General features: G+C 36.9%; 1 non-coding gene and 1 pseudogene across 1 annotated transcript; one reads left to right on the top strand and one right to left on the bottom strand.

Annotated features, from left to right (window-relative positions):
* The first annotated feature begins 2,403 nt into the window (after nt 1-2,403).
* On the top strand, nt 2,404-2,519 carry LOC127151872 (U5 spliceosomal RNA). The gene has a single exon (XR_007824974.1). It is a non-coding gene; the product is annotated as a U5 spliceosomal RNA (small nuclear RNA).
* Nucleotides 2,520-7,653: 5,134 nt separating this feature from the next.
* On the bottom strand, nt 7,654-9,318 carry LOC127183085 (putative nuclease HARBI1; annotated as a pseudogene).
* Between the last annotated feature and the right edge of the window lie 225 nt (nt 9,319-9,543).

The raw sequence follows: 9,543 nt of genomic DNA, 5'->3' as shown, positions 1-9,543 counted from the left end.
GACATTTGCTAATTTCAAAAAACATAGGCCAATGAACTTTGAGCACCTATTAGACAATTAATGTTAATGTAGGTTGATCTGTTTGACTCACAGCACTGAAGGTCTGTGAGAATTTGAAATCAGGAACTGTGGTTGATATCGCATTTTTCAATGGTGTAAATGATTGTATATTGTGTGGTTTTTCACACATACACATGATATTCATTAGGGCTGCCCTCGACTAAAGATTTTTCTGGTCGATTAGTAGTCGTTCATTTTAAAAATTAGTCGACTATTAGTCGCACTTTATTAATAAATCGTATAAATCATAATGTTGAGCCTTTAATTGCCTACATAGCATAATAAGTGCACAAAAAGATTGCCACAGCGCACCGGCAGATATAACAATTATGAATGTGTCAGGGAACAACAGCAAGTAGACTGCATTAACGTTTTAATAATTTATTGATAAACTAGTGCTCTCTTTGTTGTTGGCTTAAGAGGTGAAGTCAGCGACACTGACTCGTCATCTCCGCAGCAGTGATGTGCCTGTATGCATGTTTCATACTGTATGCATGGTTCATTTAAAATGAGACATTTCACTTTTCATATATATATTTTTCATGTCTGTAAGGCAAGTATACACTGAGTTTTGAAGTTTCACGCTCAAGTTCACAGAGACAGAGACGGCAGAAAGCGCATCCTGTTTGCTTTCATTATTTTACAAAAGCGCAACATTTTGTCCTCTCATTCCGAACAACTCTCTCAGACCTCCTCATTCTGAACAACTTTGTCTCTTTAGAACCACTGCTGTTAATCAAACCATTTGTTAAATGATTGAGAAGATGTAAAAAACCTACTTTCGCAAACTAAGGTTTTTCACTCAATCTGGAAAAAACACTGCAGTGCAATTCTCTGGACTCTCTATAGGTCAATAATTATCAAAACAAAAAAAAAAAACAAAAAAAAGTTGAAATTTATTCTTTGGGAAGCCATAATGTGGTCGTTTAAAAAAAGGACCCGTCCAAACATACCCAAAGGTCTATAAGGCTAAACTCAAAATGTCACAAACCCTGGTGAGCATGCACATGCGACATGATTCTAAACAAGCATGCACAGTTTTAGGAAGACCGGACCACAGCTAAAACAATCTTAAACATTAAGAAACATAATTACCAGTATTTGCCAAAAATGCTTTTTAATCATTGATTTAGGTGGTTACAGACATGCTAAATAATCTGTAATGTCTTTTTTCATATCTGCTTAAACCCCTGTAATTGCTGCTTGCAGCTTTATTTAAGATGGTATTTCCATTTCTACTCTTTGCACTCTCAGAATGTGCAGAAATTGTACTCTTAGGGGTACAACAGCTTCTCACTGAGAAAATACTCTCAAAGGGATACCTTTATACCTTTTTACCGCTACAGGTTTAATAATAATACCGTAAGAATACATATTGCTTCCTAAAGGGTACATATTACTATGTAAAATGTCCCTTTGAGGCTCCTGTCCCAGTAACAAGCTGTTGTCCCCAGAAGGTACAATTTCTGCAGATCTTTTTGGCAGTGTAAATTAAATTGTTGCAACAAATTATAAACATTAAACCAATTGTGTAGATTTGCCAAACTTGCTTTTATATATATATATATATATATATATATATATATATATATATATATATATATATAACCTTTTAGTGAACGTTAAAAGTGCAAAGCAAGACCATCACCGTTTGGTGTCGCTTCAGTCGCTAACTAGTGAAACAATTCGGTTTGGAAAGTTCCTATTGTTGTAATTAATAATAATAAACAGGCTGAACTGGGAAAAGAGGGCAACACAGAACCTGGGGGGAAGATTAGTGCGACATGCAGCGGTGATAACCGATTCATAATGTTTCTCTCTCTCTCTCCACGCTGTCCTGACTGTGCCTGCTTTCACACGAGTTCATTACTCTGAGCGGCAGTGAAGGGTTTTGCTGGAGTGACCTGAGATTGTTCCAGTTTCGATCTGTATAACAGGCTACTTTACGAATAGTCATTATGACATTATTTAAAAACAAACACAGTTTAATTCTTTCTGAACATCTAGCTGCTGATTTAGTGTTTTACAGTGAAGGTCAGATTTCACTGAGTCACGGAACACGGAACTGTATGTAAATGATATGAAGCATGACGTATCAGGAAGAACTCGACACGGTCTACCCACAATGCAACACGACATCATATATTTCACATGTATTTTTTGATTTTTGTTCATTATATTTGATTATAATAGTTTGGTAGACATATGGATAACACTCTGTAGTGATATTGCTAATGTTTAGCAGAACTGAAAATGTGTGATAACGATGAACGTTCGTCCTACCGTCGTCATGAAGCGTACTGTCGTTGGTCTGGCACGTCCTCGTTTCAACAGAAAGTCAGTACACTCATGTTTTTCCTCAGATCGTATAAATCTTTCGCCTTTTACTAAAGATTTCCGTGGGGAAGAACACTATGAGTATAAATTAATTTTTTGATGCCCTGCCTTTTGGCGGGGCTTCCTTTCATTGGTTAAAAGAAGATGCAAAACAGGAATGAACAGATTTTATAAATTTAATTTGATTTTTTACTAGTGTAATTTCTTCTTTTGATTCGGTATATAATTGTACGAAGTTCATACAGCGATTTTTTGTTGACGTCCTAATGATAACGGGTATTTTTTATATACATGAAAGACGTGCATTACTTTTTATATAATGTTAAGCGAATATGGGATGAATTACAAATAATTCAGCTCTCATAGTTTAGGTGGATATTATGATTTTTTACCATAAAATATTGTAGATTCACTAAATTAAACTTTTAACCAAAACGTAGCTAGCTTTCGAGAACGTTCTTGAGACGTTCTTACTTGATTAAGAAAAGCTATCAATTGATTACCTAAGATTCAGTGTCACCTTTTTATTAGTCTTTAATATCCATTAACTGTCAGATCCGTAAAGAAATGGCAAGTTCTTATTGGTATCCTGCTAAAATGTACTTATTTTTAACAAAAAAACAAATGTTATTATTAATTAAACATACATTTAGAAGCCATAAAATGGTATACATCCTAACACTGGTTTTACAATGTTTTTTAGTCAGTCTAGTTTCTGGTGGCTGGTTGCATGAACAGTTTAGACTAGTCTTAAAAAGTTAGTCATTCATTTTTCCCCCCAAGAAAACCATGGGCTGGTTGCATAAAAGGATTAGACTAGTGTAAAATGTTATTTTTCCTAAAGACTGGTCAACATTTTTTAAATTCGGTTACATAAAAAATTAGGCGAAGCTGAATCTAAAATACAAGACCGATTACTCATTGGTTACCTGCTAGTTGGTTAAACTAGTTCTTAAGATGTCTTAACACAGAGGGTAAGTTTATGCAACTGGCTCCATAGCTCGTTGAATTCTTTACAAAAATGTAGATTAGATTTTGAATCCGAAAAGTAAGACTTTTGTAAGTAATTGCTAGTTCATCAAACTAGTTAAGACACAGTCTTAACATTGTGGCTATGTTTATCCAACTGTGGTTGTACATGTGGTTGTAAACACGTAACTTTAAGATTTTTAGACACAGTAGAAGACAGTAGTCTACTTTTACTTACAGCTACATATGGCAAAGAAAAAAGGACCCCCATAGAAAGCCCAGTGACGACAACAGAGGCAGAGAGTGAACAGTCGAAGTGCAATGGCAACTTAAAGTGTTGCCTGCAGCAAAGAATGAAAGATTCAACCGGCGTACGGACCCCTGCTGGCCGGGACGTAAACTGCAGGTGGGGGTTGGTAAGCGTCTGCTCCATCACTTTGTGTTTCCATCCCCTGTGGTTCTTAAAGCTTAATTTATTCTTTGTCTGATTGTGAATGTCTCAGCGCTGCTTTTAAGTTTGGTTCTTTTAAATAATCGTTTGCTGGCTGACTATATTTACATACCAGTGGCGGCTACTGGTCTGTCAAATAGGGGGAAGCTCATTTTCGGCCTACATCATAAAATTGTCTATTTATTTATTCACAAGAATGTGCCTTATTGTCATAAGTAAGTCACAATGCAAACAATCGTAAAAAAAAAAAGCTTTAGTTTTATTATGCAAAATAGGATGTATTTTTTCTTTTAGTCAGATGCTACTATATAGTATAAATATTTTGCAATTTAAATAAGGTTATTATGGAGATTTATTTATTTATAAAGTATTTTAATAGAAATATAAGGTTTCATTATGTTATGTTAAAATTTTTCAAGATTACTATATATATATATATATATATATATATATATATTAATTTATAGTCATCCTCCATGTTAATATTTAATGTAGTAATCTATATATATATACTGATTACTACATTAAATATTAACATGAATGAATGAATGAACGATCTAAAAAAAATATTAAACTCTGTAAAAGTGAAACAAGGAATGTGGTGTATAATTGTGTGATATGTATGATGAAAATCAAGCAATTTCGCCAAGCAAATATAAGAAATAGGTTGCAGCAGTTTTTATTTCGACTGAACTTGAGAAATCCGCGATGGGACTGAGCGCGAATAGCTTCAGCGATTCCTTATAGTACAAAATCGCTGTCAGTCAAAAGGAGATGCAATCTTTCGACAGACCCTCCAATCATCACGCAGAAGCTCGGAGTCCAGGCCAGCCCACTCCTCATTTGCTCCTCATTCACCCCCAGAGACGCTGAGCGTCCGTGGGCGGGACATAATCGCAGCGTTTATCCAATGACCGTCTAGTTTCAAAGCACTGAAAAAAAAACGTTCAAAGCAGCCGCATTGAAGTCAATGGACGCTGGGCTTCAACGGGGAAATGCACTGTGACGCTACGGGAATGTATGAGAAGAAAATCAAGTCAGCCGACCTGCTATATCTAACTGATTCTGAACGCACTCGTCTTTGAGATGAACGTTTTCTAACGCATTTTTAGTCAATAAAATGTTAATACAATAGTACATAATTTGACCATTAATTTTGTGACATTATAGGGGAAGCTGAGCTTCCCTTGCAGTCTTAAAGAAATCGCCACTGTTACATACCCACCAGAAAAACGTCTCTTGTGAGAAGAGTGTTTAAAAGATACAACAACTCCATCCGTGTTTACATGCACTGTTCTTACCCTCGTATTCATGAAGTGCTATCAGTCAGCAGCTTTGTCCATATCTTTTGGAATCCTTAATTATCGCACATGCGCATTCTTTAAACATCTGTTAGAACGCCACATGTGAATTTACATGAGCGGTTGCCGCGTTTCAGACTTACAGTGCTGTGGAAAGGCGGGAAAAAACGCGTTCGCATTTAAATTACGGTTTGGAACGCTGCTTTCAACAATAAGTTGTTTTCTTAAAGGTATAGCTCACCCAAAAATGAAAATTCTGGATTTAACGAGTTTCTCTAAAACTGTGTGACTTTTGTTTCTTCTGGAACATTAAAGAATACAGGTCTGTCCATACAAAATCAGTGGATGGTCACGTTGCTTAGTTCATGTCTCTTTTTAAAATATCTTCCTTTATGTTCCACAGAAAAAAAGAAAATTGGGTTATTGTGATTAATACCGTCTTGTGTTGGTGTGCGTTCCGCGTCCGTGAATCAGTCTGAATGAACAATAGAGGGTTTGCACTTACGTCACGATTTGGTCAGTTACCCAGATACGCGGCCGTTTTGGTGATACTCGGATGTAAGCAACAGCATGGACTACTGAATTCATTGTTCTGCTAATTTATGCTGTCTAAACCACAGAAAAAAACGTATGAAAGCTGCTAAATCATATAGAGAAGGACTTAGTAAGCAGGAAAGGGCATGACATTTTGTTAATAGGTGGTAAAGATACATACAAGCAGTATTAATTAAGATATTAGACTAATATTTCACCTTCCTGACTGGGAATGATGAGAACAAACATGAATGTTGTCAAGGTTCTTGCCCAGGGGGGTATTCCAGAAAGCTTGGTTAACTTACCATTTGGTAAATCATAACCTCTGGGTTGATTTACCCCAAACCCGCATACCATGAGTATGTCGGTTCCAAAACACCTGAGAAGAGTAAGTTTAATCAACCTCCTATTGGTTACCCAGAGTTAATGCGTGTGCACGGTGCATACATAAAGACGTTTTCAATGGATCGCCGATTTCACGAGTTAAAATGGAAAATCAAATTGAAAAAAAGAGAGCGGCATACTTCACAGAGGCAGAGTTGGAGGTTTTAATGCACGCATATGAAGAATTCAAGCCAATAATAATGAAAAAAAGCAATACGGCTGCATCGGCTAAAGAAAGAGAGTTGGCTTGGCAAAAAATAACGGACAGAGTAAACGCGTAAGTGTATTAAATTGCAAATTTGATATCGCCTCCCCTTTTATCATAATGCAAAATAATTAAACACCCCTTCCGCATCCTTCTGACTGTTAAATCACCATGAAAGCATTTACTTTTCCTGCCATTCATTTCTTTAGGTTAAAATAACAATGTATATTGACTAGGGATATATGGTTTCTTATTTAATAAGGTGTAATCCTTCTGGAGCCAGAAGAACTTTGAGCCAAGTCAAAATGAAACACAAAAACATTCTGCAAAAAGGTAATATTTGATTACACAATTACTAAACTATTTATTAAACACGATTTAGTATATTATTTCTGTCATGTAGCTAATAGAAAGAAGGCTGAAGCCCGTCTAACTGGCGGGGGCCCACCACCACCACCCCTCACCCCATCTGAGGAGCTGGCTTTGTCCCTTAATAAAGGGCGACCAGTGGTTGATGGCATTCCAGGGGGCACTTCATCACACACACCATGCACCACAAGTAACATGGTGAAATGTAAGTTTACCACTATGATTTGTTTTCATTATATGACTTAATAAATCTCTGTCACTTAAAGGCTTTTTGAACATGCTTAACGTTTCTATGCAGGCTTACTTTATTTAACTGCATATGATGTATAGGCTACTGTGATCTTAGTTGTATTACTTTGACATGTTTTTCCTGCATTATTGGTTTTTCTTTGATTAATATTGAGAATTGTATGGGTTGTATTTTCTTATAGATACTGATAGAGGGATTGTATTATTGGACCCTACAGAAAGAACACAGTCTGTCACAGTTGTAAGTGTTTTGTTGTCAGGTGCCTTTAGTTGCTTTTAGATATTTTGTGTTTTTTTCTTTTTGCCAGATAATGTATACTTGCATATTTCCACTGAAGGATGAAGATGATGAAGATGACGATGAAGAGACCACATCTGCTGTGACAGAAGTGGACAATGCTGGTAGATCCACTGAGGTATATGATGCATACCATTATAATGCATGCCCCCTTGTTACATTAGAGTAACAAACTGTCATTGTCCTTTCACAGTACATACCTGGGGATTTGCCCACAGATGAAGGTCCTTCAACCTCAATGCACAATCTAAGCAGTGTAAGAATTTGTGTGCAGCTGTCCATATTTTAATTTTATTGTCTGACAGAATCTCATTTATTTATTTATTTATTTTTTTGCCTTCCTAGTTGCCAGCAAAGGAGCTGTATAAGGTCCATCTTCAAAAACAAATAAGAAAAAGTGACATGGAGATGGACCTTATACAGCTTCAAATGGAGGAGAAAAGGCTATCCATTAAAAAAGCAACGCTAGAAATTGAATTACTGGAGCATCGCCTTAAGGTGAGAACTTGTGTGAATATTAATCTGCACGTTAAAAGTGTTGTCTATATAAAGCAATGTAATAAAAAAAAAAATGATAATTTTACTTTCATTGTTTTTCAGGAAATAAAGAATGAACTGCACAGCAGACCAGTGCAAACAATTTAATAAAAGTAATTTTGACAAATCCTGTCTCTCAAAAGTCTTCCATCTCTGTTGTGTGCAAAAATCTGTAGGGGTTCCTCTGGGCCATCTTCTTCAATACAAGGAGGGTGGCTCTCTCCTCTTATAGTGGCAATGTTGTGAAGTACAACACAAGCCACTATGATGTCGCATGCCCTCTCTGGACTGACCCGGAGCCCACGCAGACACTGAAACCTAGACTTGAGGATCCCTATGGTCATCTCCACCTTGGCCCGTGTTCGGCTGTGAGCCAGGTTAAAGCGTGTCTGTGGTCCAGGATCAGGTTCAGGGTAGGGTGTCATTAAATAGGGCAGACAAGGGTATCCTCTGTCCCCCAGCAAGTAACCATTGTACTGTCCTGTATTGATTCAAGTGTACAATACAAATATAGTAAAAAGGAAAAAAAAACAAAAAAACATTGTATAAAGCAAAACATACCCTGCTGAAATGTCTGGCATAATGATGACTCGCGGAAAATTCTGGCATCATGCACAGATCCTGGCCATTTTGCCTCAACATTAGTAATGATATGGGTTGCCTCGCATATTACCTATAGTTAGTGGAAAAAAAGTAATGCGTTTAATGATTTTTAAGGCAAAAAATTAAGGACACAAAATTAAGTTGTTACCTGCACATTGATGCTATGAATAGATTTCCTATTAACATAGTCTCCTTCATTTATTGAAGGAGCTTTAATAGGAATGTGGGTGCCATCAATGCACCCAATTACATTTGGAAACCCTGAAATAGAAAGTCATATATGGAAGTATCAAGTGTGTGTGTGCAGGATGAATACATGTATAGATATAAATAGTATGACTACATATTAAATATGCGTCATAGATTTTACTACAAAGGACAAACCTGCCACTCTGTGGAATTCCTCTTTAATAACACGCAGAGGTTTATGGCCAGGGAACTGTACAAACGTGTGTAAGAATCGTTTAAGTGCCAGACATACTGTGCGAAACGGCTCTACACACAGTTGCCTTTCCCACATGCTCTGCATCGCCCACATTGTACAAAAAATGCCCTGACGCAAAAAACCGAAGTGCTATGCACAGAATGTTTTCTGTGCTAAGTGCAGACCCGCGGTTTGTGACATTTGCAATATGCAGTTTCAAGAGATGTGTTAAATAAATTAACGATTCTTTTGAAAACCGATAACGCTCTTTCAAATAATCATTAGGGAATGAAAAGACATCAATACGTGGTCTTATAACTCTCTCCCGGCGGAAAAAACCTCGTATAATTTGTGCCTCCACGTCCACAGGATCGTCATCAAAAGGGCACGCCATGCTCAGTAACCGTCTGAAACAAACTGACTCTGGAACATAACCTGCTACCGAGCAGGTTATCTTCAGAGAGTAAGGTGCTATGGTTACATACATACCCAGAAAATTACCTCCGTTTTTGGAACCGAAAGTTTAGGTTATCCACTAACTTACCCTTAAACTTACCCGGGTATGTCACATAACCTGCTTTCTGGAATACCCCCCTGGAAATCCTGGTTCAGTTTGACCAACCACAAATGCCTTTTGTTCCTCAGGCAGTTTTTTGCACTCATTGTTATAACTTCTGGCAGTCTGTAGTACTCCAAATGTTTTTCCTGATCCAAACAATTAGTACAGCCCAAAACATGACAATAATTGACCATTTTCAGCAGCAATAATCAGCAAAATATGCAAGTTTTGTTCAGTTGAGTAGCATTGTTTACACTCTGTGC

This window comes from Labeo rohita, chromosome 20 (genome assembly GCF_022985175.1).
Source record: "Labeo rohita strain BAU-BD-2019 chromosome 20, IGBB_LRoh.1.0, whole genome shotgun sequence".
In the NCBI taxonomy this organism is placed as follows: Eukaryota; Metazoa; Chordata; class Actinopteri; order Cypriniformes; family Cyprinidae; genus Labeo; species Labeo rohita.
Note: the sequence above shows the minus strand (reverse complement) of the source record. Positions and strands in the feature narration are given on the sequence as shown.